General features: G+C 44.8%; 1 protein-coding gene across 8 annotated transcripts in view; it reads right to left on the bottom strand.

Annotated features, from left to right (window-relative positions):
- LOC140911293 (THAP domain-containing protein 6) overlaps positions 1-14,759 on the bottom strand; it is a 38,398-nt gene that overhangs the window by 15,163 nt on the left and 8,476 nt on the right. The window lies entirely within an intron of this gene.

Raw genomic sequence — 14,759 nt, 5'->3', positions numbered from 1 at the left:
AGGTTTGGGACAATGAGCAGAGGCTGCAAAAGTTTTGGATACAAAGGCCACATTCCTGGATCTGTGTACCAAGCTCACCTCAACTCTCCAGTGCAGCGACACCAAAATGAGAACTGCATTGACAATGGAAAAACAAGTAGAGATCACTCTCTGGAAGTTTGCAATGCCAGATTGCTACCAGTCAATGGAAAATCATTTTGCAGTTGGAAAATCCACGGTGTGGGGCTGCCATAATGCAAGTATATAGGGCCACTAATCGTCTCCTGTTAGGGAGGACTCTCAGCAGTGTGCAGGACACAGCGGATGGATTTTTGCAATAATGGTGGTTCCTGAACTGCAGTGGGGCAATAGCATGTATATCTGTATTTTGGCACCTGCCCACCTTGCCACAGAATACATCATTAGAAAGGGCTACTATTCTATGGTTATGCAAGTGTTGGTGGATCACCGGGGACACTTTACCAAGAACAATATGGACTGGGGTCAGGGAAGGTGCATAACACTTGCATCTTTAAGATCACAGGACTCCTCAGAAAACTGCAAGCATGAACATTCTTTCCTGACAGGTTTCAGAGTAACAGCCGTGTTAGTCTGTATTCGCAAAAAGAAAAGGAGTACTTGTGGCACTTTAGAGACTAACCAATTTATTTCAGCATAAGCTTTTGTGAGCTACAGCTCACTTCATCGGATGCTCAAATAAATTGGTTAGCCATCTGCAATTAAAATGCCAATAGTGATGCTGAAAGACCCACCCTACTCCTTTCTCCCCCGTCTCATGAAACCATGCATTGGTCACCTTGACGGCACTAAGAAGAAATTCAACTACTGGCTCAGCAGATGCAGAATGATTGCTGAATGTGCTTTTGGTAGGCTGAAGACACTCTGGCAGTGTTTACTTTCTAGCTGGATGTCAGCAAGAAAAATATCCCAACAGTTATAGCTGCCTGTTGTGTTCTGCATAATATCTGTGAGGCAAAGGGGGAAAAGCTCCCGCCGGGGTGGAGCTGGAGCAGCTGTCTGCCAGCCACAAGGGCCATTACAAGAGCCCCGTGTGGGGCTATACAGTTGAGGGAGGCTTTGAAAGAGCACTTTAACTGTCAGCCACAGTAGTGTTCGGTGCTGGATTAGTCTTTGGAGTTGGAGCTTTGGGTGCTGCTAAGAATTGTGTACTGCTTGCTGTTCATTTATAAATATGACTAGGTGTTTTCCTGAGGCTATGAATTACATTGTGCTTGCTGGAAATTAACAAGTACTGTTTGCTTTGAGTACTGATATGCATTCTACAATGTGTGTTGTGAACTAATAAAGATAATTTTATTCTCCAAAAATAGAACTTTACTGAGTGGGAAAAACAGTGCAGAAAAACAATACAAAAAATCCCACAGGCAATGTAATACAAAATTCTAACAAATTAATGGAGTGAAACTTTATAAGCAAACATTTCTGTCCACTTCCGTGCACAAGTGTAGTCTGTTGTGGCTACCCACACACCAACCATGGTTCTGTGAAGCCGTGGTTTTCCTTGCTGTCCCTGGCGAGGAATGATAGGGATAAGGATGTTCCCCTTGATGCTATGTTGGGAGGGGTAGAGAGCAGAAATCATGAAGTTCTCCAAGAGCTGAAAAGGCTGGAGCGTCTAACGTTTTTGGATCTATAGGTCAACCACGTGCTGCAGCATTTGGGTTTGCTGCCTGAGAAGTCCCATTATGTCCTGGTGTATTTCCCTCTCTTTGTCCTGCCGAGACTCCTGGGTCTCTCTCTTGTCCTTTCTTTCCTTCTTTAGGCTGTCAGTCATATTGGCCCTCCAAGCCCTTTGTTCATGGTCTGATACAGCACTGACTTACAGTATCTCACTGAATATGTCCTCTTCTTTCTCTTCCTCATCAGGGTCAGGTGTTCTGCAGGTGTGGAATGGGGAAGTACCACACCAGAAGCAGCTCATTTAAAAAAAAGACAAGATGCACCACTGCATTTACAGTTCCAATGGAAAAGATAAGTTTCACAACTCACTTCCCTTATGCCCATAAATGTTTAGTAAATAATGCTTATTGACACTTCAGCTTTGGAGCACCTTGGCACAGCACTGCTCTCCAGCCAGAGGCATAGTTAGCATGGTCTGCAGGGGTGGAAAGGAGGGGAGGGGGTGTTGGTTTTGGTTGATATCTTTTATCCAAAGGCACAGAGAACATAACTCCTACTGGCATTCTGAAGCTGCCTGGGCCCATGTGACACTAGCCTATTTACTGCAATGATGCCAGCCAAAGTAATCACAGAGTGGTGTGGGAAAGTGTCTTCCTGCAGAAACAATGAAGGCAGCCATCCCCAGAAACCTTCAAAAGAGGATTGCAGAGTATCTCCATGGAAGTTTCATAGAGATCTCTCAGGATACAAGGGACAACCCTCTGTACATAAAATAATGTGCTGTGCATCCCCCGCCCAACCCAATAGGGGAATGAAAACTTTACCTGTTTGTTGTACCTTTATTTCTTCTCAGATAAGCAAATGAACGAAAAGTTGATATCTTTATCTTGTTAACTTGGGGATGGGCCACGTGCCATATTTAAATTTAAACACTGTAAGGAAAATGCTTGAATGCACTTACTCTATTTCCTTCATTAGGCTCATCCATGCGCCCTTGGTGGGACTGGCTAGACTGTGAACAGACCCTGGCTCACGGCATAGCTGGAGCTCTTCCCCCACCCCCTCTGCTTCCTCCTCTTCCTCACTGTTCACAGCAGAAGTCTCTGTCTCAGGCTCCTCTGAGGTATCCATAGTAGTCTGTGGGATGCTGATGGGGTCTCTGCCAAGTATGGCATGCAGCTCATCGTAAAAACAGCAGATCTGCAGGGCACCAACAGATCTATTGTATTCCTGGCCAAGTTCCTTTGCTTTCATGCAGCACTGCTACTGATCCCTGTCATATCCCTTTGCCAGCATCCCCCATGCAATCTATTTTAGATGTCCACATTTCTACGACTGGTCCATAGCTGTGCTTAACACAGTTGCTTCTCCCCACAAGCCCAGAAGATCCTATAACTTCTGTCTACTCCAGGCAGGAGCGCATCTATGATATTGTGCTGGCACAGTCGACTGGGCAGTTGCATACAAGGAGAGCTGCTAGGTGTGCTCACCAAGGTAGGCAATCAAGAAAAGGCATTTCAAAAACATGTAGGGGGCTTCAAAGTGGGGGTAGTTTCCAGTATCTGTGACTTCTGGGCACTTAAATTTTCAATTGTGACCAGAGTGTTACTGTTGTAGAGAATGGGGCATTGTGGGACAGTTGTTGGAGGACTGTTGAGTTGACACAGGTCATGCAGCGTCTACACTCACACTGCACCAACCTCGGTAGGTTAAGGATGGCTCCATGCTGTTCGTGGAGGTGGTTTTACTGTGTTGATGTAATGGGGCATTTACATTGGCTGGACACAAAGTTGAGTATAGCCATGCACAAACAGATCAAAGCAAGGGGATCTACTTGGTAGCGCAGACCAGCCCTAGTGTAAATGACACTTGTGTCTGTGCAATAGAGTTAAAGTCTTCCTGTTAACATTAACTCTTCTTTCTTCATTTGCATTAGATCAAACACACCACAGTGCTACATGCCTCTAAAAACACTTGAGATGGAACACTATTTTAATGTCTATATTACATGATCAAATAACATTAATCTATGCTATAAATATGGAACACTACTGTATACATGTACATCTACGGCTACAGACAATAGCTCAGCTGCCTACATCATATTATTTGCCAAATAGTGTGTCCTGTTACATAATTGCACAATACTGTATAACTCAAGACTCTGTCATAGTGTATCAGGCCAAGGGGACAGAGGCCAGGTTCCTGTGAAAGTGCCAGCTCTTGCCAAGGCTTTAGGCCTCAGCTGAGCACCGACAAGCTCGTGCATGGAAACCAGACTAACCTACCTGTATGTTAGTATTGTTCAAAATAGGTGTTGAACTTGTGAAAATGTGTTGGTGTTCATACTCTATACAACGCCGGTTAATTGCCGCATGCATTAATCTTACTCGTAACATCTGTATCCCATGCTATAAGGTAATATGTAGGTTTTGCTTTATAACTGTAAAAATGCCTGCTCTGAATTTGGAAACCCAGGCAGGAGGAGTGGTTCTGCAGCCCATCAAGGAGGACTATCAAAACTAAGTGGGCCATAGTGAAACATGCTACAAAGATGGGGTTAATGACCCTCTTACATTGTGAAGGTGATATATGCAAGAAAGCTTGTCCCATCAGCTTGAATTCTGGAAGAAGGAAATAAAGATAGTGACATAAAAATTCTTCATCTGTTTGCTGTTTGGACTCTCATAGGACTAGAGCTAAGAAACAAAAGCAGAGATCCCCAGTGTTAACCTGGGTGAGCCCTAAAAGGCATACAGTGCTGACAGGTAATTACTGCTCTGTCACCTTTTGGAACCATAGACTAACTCATTTGTGTACATATGTTCCCCGCTTTAACCTGCAAATAATTCTCTCAATTCTTTTTCCTAATTAATAAATCCTTAGTTAGTTTATTATATGATTGCTTACAAGCATTGTCTTTGATATGAGATCTGAGGTACAAACTGACCTGGGTAAGTCTAGTCTCTTGGGACTGGAAGCAACCTGAATCTTTTGCGATCTTTGGTATAAAACTATGCTCTGAAGTGTCCTAGCCTAGCTGGGAATGGGCAACAGGGGATGGATCACTTGATAATTTCCTGTTCTGTTCATTCCTTCTGAAGCACTGGGCATTGGCTACTGTCAGAAGACAGGTACCTGGGCTAGATGGACCATTGGTCTGACCCAGTATGGCCGTTCTTATGTTATGTTAAAGCACAGCTGCTACTCCTCCTGCCAAGCAAATGGGTTGAGATTGGGTGGAGCTCCTCTCCCGCAACCCATTGGTCAACCAAGCTGGTTTGGAGTGAACAGAAGCAAATGCTGTGCACCATAAAGAGCTGTAGGAAAAAATATTCCCCCTCAGGAGCAAGGCAGAGACAGGAAAGGATGTGTGGATCTGAACTGCCGTCAGTGCAGCCACTCTATATAGCCCCAATTCAATGAAAAGGTGAGGGAAATACAAAGACTTTCCATAAGCAATGGAAGAGTGGATGCACTCTGGAACACAAGACATATTTCTCAGAGGTCTTCCATGTCAATTGACCAGACTAGGGTGATGAACAATGTTTCAAAGAGCTAATGGATCGATGATTTAAAACATGGACACAGCTTCTTTTCAAGAGATAGCATACAAAATTTTGTTTGTATTACAAGATCATGCAACTGAACACAATTGGGGTATGATATTTTGCCTATATACAGGTTAAACTGCATTTGAGATTTACTAGGGGATGCAGGGCAATAGGATCCCCATAAGGAACATCCTTTAAAATACAAGGCAAGTCGTCACTCAGGACCAATCTTATAATATAAGACAAGCTCCAGCTTGTGGCAGTAGGACTGAAAGCTAGTGATTTTTTATCTAATTTCCCAAGTTACAATTAATGCAACAAGAGCAGGACTCAGACCAAGATCTCTTATATGACATCATTATTAAACAAGATATTATTATGGCAGAAATTTGTACAGTGCCTAGCACAGTGTGGTACTGGTCCATGACTGGGGCTCATGGGCACTATGGTAGTACAAATAATAAATAAAATAAATAAATAAATAAATAATAATAAAAGTCACCAAATGTCACCGTCACACATAGTCTTGTAAATTACTTCTATTTGCATATGATCGCTATATACTCTGAATAAATGCTATATTTTCGGGGGAGATTTTGGGGGAGTCTCTCTAATTAGAGAGTCAGGTCTAGACTCTTGGGCTATGTCTACACTTAAAACGGTACACTGGTGCTGCTATAGCACTTCAGTGTTAAGAATACCTAGAGCGATGGGAGCGGTTATGCCATCAGTGTAGGTAATCAACCTCCCTGAGAGATGGTAGGTAGGTCGATGGAATAATTCTTCCATCTACACCAGAGTAGGTCAGTATAACTACATCTCTCATGGGTGTGATTTTTCACAACCCTGAGAGACATAGCTATACTGATATACATTCCTAGTGTAGACCAGGCCTTAGTACAGAGTTGCTTCCTGGGAACTGACTGGGGTCTGGGTTGACATTCATGAAGGGGGTTGTTTGTGGTGTTGTTTGTGACCACCTCTGTTCAATGACTGGTGTATAGAGTGTAAATGGACAAGTTACACTAAGAAAATATCCAGACTCCATAGACATTACTGATTTCTACTCCAATGGGAAACTGACGTGCAATGACATCTACCACCACTTGGCAGAAGAAAACAATATTTAATATATTCATTTTTTCAAAATAAAATTGTACTTTAAAGGCAATGTTTAAAATTGACTTCAGGTTTAAAATTGACTACAAGAGAGAAGCAACCAGCCTGGAATTCTAGAGCCCTGATTCTCAGTTACACAAAGGCCATTTTATGCTAGTCTGGCACAACAAAAGGCCTGAAAGTAGGCAGAAACAGCCTCCTGAGAATCCCCGATCTGCAAAGATACTCCTGTAGCCAGAGTACTGCCGGGGTTGGTGGCTCTATTCCCACTACCTGATAGAGAGGGCATAGCTAAAGTGAACTGCACTATAGCTGACAGATTTCAGAGTAGCAGCCGTGTTAGCCCTGGTCTACACTAGGACTTTAGGTCGAACTTAGCAGTGTTAAATCGATGTAAACCTGCACCCGTCCACATGATGAAGCCCTTTATTTCGACTTAAAGGACTCTTAAAATCGATTTCCGTACTCCACCCCTGACAAGTGGATTAGCGCTTAAATCGGCCTTGCCGGGTCAAATTTGGGGTACTGTGGACACAATTCGACGGTATTGGCCTCCGGGAGCTACCCCAGAGTGCTCCATTGTGACCGCTCTGGACAGCACTCTCAACTCAGATGCACTGGCCAGGTAGACAGGAAAAGAACTGCGAACTTTTGAATCTCATTTCCTGTTTGGCCAGTGTGGCAAGCTGCAGGTGACCATGCAGAGCTCATCAGCAGAGGTGACCATAATGAAGTCCCAGAATTGCAAAAGAGCTCCAGCATGGACTGAACGGGAGGTACGGGATCTGATCGCTGTATGGGGAGAGGAATCCGTGCTATCAGAACTCCATTCCAGTTTTCGAAATGCCAAAACCTTTGTCAAAATCTCCCAAGCATGAAGGACAGAGGCCATAACAGGGATCCAAAGCAGTGCCGCGTGAAACTTAAGGAGCTGAGGCAAGCCTACCAGAAAACCAGAGAGGCGAACGGCCGCTCCAGGTCAGAGCCCCAAACATGCCGCTTCTATGATGAGCTGCATGCCATTTTAGGGGGTTCAGCCACCACTACCCCAGCCGTGTTGTTTGACTCCTTTAATGGAGATGGAGGCAACACGGAAGCAGGTTTTGGGGACGAAGAAGATGACGATGATGATGATGAGGTTGTAGATAGCTCACAGCAAGGAAGCGGAGAAAACGGTTTTCCCGACAGCCAGGAACTGTTTCTCACCCTGGACCTGGAGCCAGTACCCCCCGAACCCACCCAAGGCTACCTCCTGGATCCGGCAGGCGGAGAAGGGACCTCCGGTCAGTGTACCTTTTAAAATACTATACATGGTTTAAAAGCAAGCATGTGAAAGGATTAATTTGCCCTGGCATTCGCGGCTCTCCTGGATGTACTCCCAAAGCCTTTGTAAAAGGTTTCTGGGGAGGGCAGCCTTATTGCGTCCTTCATGGTAGGACACTTTACCACTCCAGGCCAGTAACACGTACTCAGGAATCATTGTACAACAAAGCATTGCAGTGTATGTTTGCTGGCGTTCAAACAACATCCGTTCTTTATCTCTCTGTGTTATCCTCAGGAGAGTGAGATATCATTCATGGTCTCCTGGTTGAAATAGGGTGCTTTTCTTCAGGGGACATTCAGAGGAGCCCGTTCCTGCTGAGCTGTTTGCCTGCGGCTGAACAGAAATGTTCCCCGCTGTTAGCCACGGGGAGGGGGAAGGGTTGAGGGGGTAGCCACGTGGTGGGGGGAGGCAAAATGCGACCTTGTAATGAAAGCACATGTGCTATGTATGTAATGTTAACAGCAAGGTTTACCCTGAAAGACTGTAGCCACTGTTTTATAAAATGTGTCTTTTTAAATACCGCTGTCCCTTTTTTTTTCCTCCACCAGCTGCATGTGTTTCAATGATCACAGGATCTTCTCCTTCCCAGAGGCTAGTGAAGATTAGAAAGAAAAAAAAACGCACTTGTGATGAAATGTTCTCTGAGCTCATGCTGTACTCCCACACTGACAGAGCACAGACGAATGCGTGGAAGCAAATAATGTCAGAGTGCAGGAAAGCACAAAATGACCGGGAGGAGAGGTGGCGGGCTGAAGAGAGTAAGTGGCGGGCTGAAGACAGGGCTGAAGCTCAAATGTGGCGGCAGCGTGATGAGAAGAGGCAGGATTCAATGCTGATGCTGCTGGAGGACCAAACCAGTATGCTCCAGTGTATGGTTGAGCTGCAGCCAAGGCAGCTGGAGCACAGACTGCCACTACAGCCCCTGTGTAACCAACCGCTCTCCTCCCCAAGTTCCATAGCCTCCACACCCAGAGGCCCAAGAACGCGGTGGGGGGGCCACCGGCCAACCAGCTACTCCACCACAGAGGATTGCCCCCCCCAAAAAAAGAAGGCTGGCATTCAATACATTTTAAAGTTGTAAACTTTTAAAGTGCTGTGTGGCATTTTCCTTCCCTCCTCTACCACCCCTCCTGGGCTACCTTGTTAGTCACCCCCCTATTTGTGTGATGAATGAATAAAGAATGCATGAATGTGAAGCAACAATGACTTTATTGCCTCTGCAAGCGGTGATTGACGGGAGGATGGGAGGGTGGTTAGCTTGCAGGGAAGTAGAGTGAACCAAGGGGCGGGGGGTTTCATCAAGGAGAAACAAACAGAACTTTCACACCGTAGCCTGGCCAGTCATGAAACTGGTTTTCAAAGCTTCTCTGATGTGTACCGCGCCCTCCTGTGCTCTTCTAACCGCCCTGGTGTCTGGCTGCGCATAACCAGGAGCCAGGCGATTTGCCTCAACCTCCCACCCCGCCATAAACGTCTCCTCCTTACTCTCACAGATACTGTGGAGCACACAGCAAGCAGTAATAACAGTGGGAATATTGGTTTCGCTGAGATCTAAGTGAGTCAGTAAACTGCGCTAGCGCGCCTTTAAACATCCAAATACCAAAACATACCACCATTCTGCACTTGCTCAGCCTGTAGTTGAACAGCTCCTGACTACTGTCCAGGCTGCCTGTGCACGGCTTCATGAGCCATGGCATTAAGGGGTAGGCTGGGTCCCCAAGGATACATATAGGCATTTCAACAGCCCCAACAGTTATTTTCTGGTCTGGGAATAAAGTCCCTTCCTGCAGCTTTTGAAACAGACCAGAGTTCCTGAAGATGCGAGCGTCATGTACCTTTCCCGGCCATCCCACGTAGATTTGGTGAAACGTCCCTTGTGATCCACCAGAGCTTGCAGCACTATTGAAAAGTACCCCTTGTGGTTTATGTACTCGGCAGCTTGGTGCTCCGATGCCAAGATAGGGATATGGGTTCCGTCTATGGCCCCACCACAGTTAGGGAATCCCATTGCAGCAAAGCCATCCACTCTGACCTGCACATTTCCCAGGGTCACTACCCTTGATATCAGCAGATCTTTGATTGCGTGGGCTACTTGCTTCACAGCAGCCCCAACAGTAGATTTGCCCACTCCAAATTGATTCCCAACTGACCGGTAGCTGTCTGGCGTTGCAAGCTTCCACAGGGCTATTGCCACTCGCTTCTCAACTGTGAGGGCTGCTCTCATCTTGGTATTCATGCGCTTCAGGGCAGGGGAAAGCAAGTCACAAAGTTCCATGGAAGTGCCTTTACGCATGCGAAAGTTTCGCAGCCACTGGGAATCATGCCAGACCTGCAACACTATGTGGTCCCGCCAGTCTGTGCTTGTTTCCCGAGCCCAGAATCGGCGTTCCACAGCATGAACCTGCCCCATTAGCACCATGATGCATGCATTGGCAGGGCCCATGCTTTCACAGAAATCTGTGTCCATGTCCTGATCATTCATGTGACCGCGCTGACGTCGCCTCCTCGCCTGGTATCGCTCTGCCAGGTTCTGGTGCTGCATATACTGCTGGATAATGCGTGTGGTGTTTAATGTGCTCCTAATTGCCAAAGTGAGCTGAGCGGCCTCCATGCTTGCCTTGGTATGGCGTCCGCACAGAAAAAAGGCGCAAAACGATTGTCTGCCGTTGCTCTGACTGAGGGAGGGGCGACTGATGACATGGCTTACAGGGTTGGCTTCAGAGAGCTAAAATCAACAAAGGGGGTGGCTTTACATCAAGGAGTATTTCAGGCAGGACTTCACAGAGGGTTCCAATAAGAAATGGTACACCTAAGTTATTGTTCTTATTGGAACAAGGAGGTTAGTCTGGCCTCTGATTGATACATGGCTAAATTTACCTCGCTGCACCTTCTCTGTGAGTGACTGCAGTGTGACCTAGAGGAATGAGTCCCCTAGACAGAGGAGGGGGGGAAGCAAATGAGTACAAAACAAATCTGGTCTATTGCTTGTTTTAATCCACTCCATCTATCTTTTACATCTTTGGCTGGCAGCAGACGGTGCAGAAGGACTGCATGCCATCCACATCTCATGGCTGCTCGGCAGAAGATGGTGCAATATGACTGCTATCCATCCTCATCTCTTGCCTGCCCGGCAGAAGATGGTACAGTATGACTGCTAGCAATCCGTATCCCCTGCCTGCTCACCATAAGACAGTTCAATAGGACTGACTGCAGGACTAAAGAGAATGACCTGGTCAAGTCACTCCAAATTCAGTCCCTGCGCCCGTGTCTGCCCAGGTGCTCCTGGCCGACGTGGCCAGGAGCACCTCGGACATGACGATGACGGCTACCAGTCATATTGCACCGTCTGCTGCCAGAAGGCAATGGGTTGCTGCTACTGTGTAGCAATGCAGTACTGCATCTGCCAGCACCCAGGAGACATACGGTGACGGTTACCTGAGTGGGCTCCATGCTTGCCGTGGTATGGCGTCTGCACAGGTAACTCAGGAAAAAAGGCGCAAAACGATTGTCTGCCCTTGCTTTCACAGAGGGAAGGAGGGAACGGGGGCCTGACGATATGTACCCAGAACCACCCGCGACAATGTTTTAGCCCCATCAGGCATTGGGATCTCAACCCAGAATTCCAATGGGCAGCGGAGACTGCGGGAACTGTGGGATAGCTACCCACAGTGCAACACTCCGGAAGTCGACGCTTGCCTCGGCACTGTGGAAGCACTCCGCCGAGTTAATGCACTTAGAGCATTTTCTGTGGGGACACACACTCGAATATATAAAACCGATTTTTAAAAAAACGACTTCTATACATTCGACCTTATTCCGTAGTGTAGACATACCCTTAGTCTGTATTGCAAAAAGAAAAGGAGCATAAGCTTTCGTGAAGTGAGCTGCAGCTCACGAAAGCTTATGCTCAAATAAATTTGTTAGTCTCTAAGGTGCCACAAGTACTCCTTTTCTTTTTGCAGTATAGCGGTTATCTATTTCCTAGGGCCATGGAAAGCACATTATAAGCTACAGTAGCCCGGAGGTCCCCTAATTCGTGCTCCCTCTCACTAGTTATGTCATGTCTAAATTCTAGTTTGATAACTCCTTGAGGCAGAGGCCAGCCTGACTAGATATTGGTTCTGCAAGGCAATTAGGATTTTTGGATGTAGCATTAAAAAAAAACAACAACAACCACCTCTCTAAAGACTTAAAGATACATGAATCTTTGACTCTTCTTTTAGTTTTTGTTTTCTAGTTCCTGCAATGGAGAGAAGTAAAGAAGCAGTTGGTGTTGTGTTTTTGTTTGTTTTTCTAAAAAGACCAACCAATTCAAATGCTTGCTTCATCTCAGAGATCTTAATTTTTAAATGATAAATTTATATCATCCTTTTCCTTGATGTCTTTTCTAAGGTTCTGATTCTACTGCCAGTGACATTAATGGAACCTTCGCCGCCAACTTTAACAGCAGCAGAATTAGTTCAGGGGTCATGAAAATCTTTCATCTAACAAGGGGCAATGTAACAATGGGGCATTTTATGAGAACCAGAAGCTAAAGCTCATGGCTCTTTCCATGCTCTACTCCAGAATGGAGAGAGCGGAATTTCTTGTGATAATGTCTGACCAATTAAACAAACAAAACAAGCACATACTACTTAAACTTTGGGACTGGGTAAAAATGTACTTGTTTAGTTCAAAATGTTTTGCTGATGAAAAACGAACCCCCGCCTCTGCCTCTCGCTGCCTGGAAAGGCATTGTTACTAATGTGAAGGAATGTTTTTGAATCAGAAAGGAAAAAAAGCATGCAATGTGCCCTCTGCTTTTGGAACAGTTCCTTGATATTTCTGATGCACTGAAATCTTGCCTTGGAGAAAACAGATTGCTGTGATTTCCACAGGAACATGGGGACAAGGGCGCAAAATGCTCCCCCTTAAAAAAAATAAGTTTGGGGGGAGAAATAAAAATTCAGCAATAGAAAGAGGAAGAACTTTGTGGGGAAAGGGTGCAAAAGTAGCCGATTTATGCAGTACCTCTTTGTTACACAGCCCGAGACCGGCAACTCACGGACCCCATAACAGTGAATTGGGCTGAAAGGGTCATTTTTAATTGAAATGTTGAGGACAGGATTAGAAATCTAAATGACCTTGAAAAATTGATTTGAAATCAACAAGATGAAATTCGGTAAAAGCAAGTGCCAAGTACTATATCTAGGAAAGAAAACTTAAATGCACAAATAGAAAATGGGGAATAACTGGCTTGGTGGTATTACCGCTGAAAAGGATCTACGGTTATACTACATCAGAAATTGAATATGAGCCAACAATGTGATGCATATGAGAAAAAGACTAATATTGTGGGATGTATTAACAGGAGCATCATATGTAAGACACAGGAGGTAACTGTTCTGCTCTACTTGGTGCTGGTGAGGTCCCAGCTGAAGTACTGTGTCTAGTTGTTGGTGCCACACTTTAAGAAAGAAAAGGAGTACTTGTGGCACCTTAGAGACTAACCAATTTATTTGAGCATAAGTCTCTAAGGTGCCAAAAGTACTCCTTTTCTTTTTGCGAATACAGACTAACATGGCTGTTACTCTGAAACCTGACTTTAAGAAAGATGTGCATAAATTGGAGAGGATCCAGAGGAGAGCAACAAAAATAATAAAAGGTTTAAAAACCTGATCTATGAGTAAAGGTTACAAAAACTGGGCATATTTAACCTTCAGAAAACAAGACTGAAGGGGGATCTGATAACAGTCTTCAAATATGTGAGGGCTGTCATTGAGGATGGTGATCAATTGTTCTCTGTGTCCACTGAAGGTAGGACAAGAAGTAATGAGCTTAATCTGCAGCAAGGGAGACTTAGGTTAGACGTTAGGGAAAATATTTCTAATGATCAGAATAGTTAAGCACTGGAACAGGCTTCCAAGGGAGGTTGCCGAATCCCCGTCATTGGAGGCTTTAGAGAAGTGGCTAGACAAATACCTGTCAGGGATAGTCTAGGTATACTAGTGCAGGGGAGTGGCATAGATGACTTCTCGAGGTCCTTTCCAGCCCTACATTTCTATGACTCTATGAAAAGTTCAATGCCCATCCCACATAAAGGCTGAGCTGCTGTTATGACACACCTTGATGGAAACAACACACACTAGCGTAGCTGAGTTAATGTGAATCAGGATAAGTATTATATAGTAGGAAAACAACAGAGCCAAGGTGCAAGCAGGTAAAGCAAATGGAACAAAGGCTCCAGCAGGCCGTGACAGCACCATCCTGGCCACACTTATAATCATATGTACATTTTCATTCATCCAGATAAGATGAACAAATTTATACATTTATAACTGGGAAACAAAGAAAAGAAAAACACTTTGCAAAGATGAGTATTACCCAAGGATAAATGTTATCCTCATTTACAGATGAGGAGATTGAGGTGATTTTCCTAGAGACATGCTGTGTGTTAGTGGCCCACCTGGAAAAATAATCTCCGTGTCTCCTGACTTCCGGACACTTATTCTAACTACTAGAAAAAGCTTTAGCAGTGCTGAGGTTCTTTTTTCAGCATTTTTTAAAAAAACAAACAAACCAATAAACAGCCATTTCAGTCATTACCATACCAGGGTGGATTTGAACTAGTGACCGAGGTAGGAGATGGATGGGTTCATATCCAATTATCAATCTCACAAGCAATCCAAAAGGAGTACTTGTGGCACCTTAGAGACTAACCAATTTATTTGAGCATAAGCTTTTGTGAGCTACAGCTCAATTCCTCAGATGTGAGCTGTAGCTCACGAAAGCTTATGTTCAAATAAATCGGTTAGTCTCTAAGGTGCCACAAGTACTCCTTTTCTTTTTGCGAATACAGACTAACATGGCTGCTACTCTGAAACCTGTCAAGCAATCCAGTTTCCCTTACTGTCTTTATGGGCAATTGACTTCCTGTTTTGAACTCTAAAATTGATTACTCAGAAAAAGGAAGTTAAAAGTTGTGATATAACTAGAAGCAGATTAAGGCTAAATATGGTTCATGTCTGATCAAAAACACAGGGTACCAAAACATTTTAAGGAGAAGAAAAACAATGCTACTATAAAAATAATTGTGGGTCACTTTTAAAGGATGAAGGTACTTTAATCTGACGCTGGTCGTG

Source organism: Lepidochelys kempii, chromosome 5 (assembly GCF_965140285.1).
Source record: "Lepidochelys kempii isolate rLepKem1 chromosome 5, rLepKem1.hap1, whole genome shotgun sequence".
NCBI lineage: Eukaryota > Metazoa > Chordata > Testudines > Cheloniidae > Lepidochelys > Lepidochelys kempii.
This window is presented reverse-complemented; position numbering and strand designations above follow the sequence as displayed.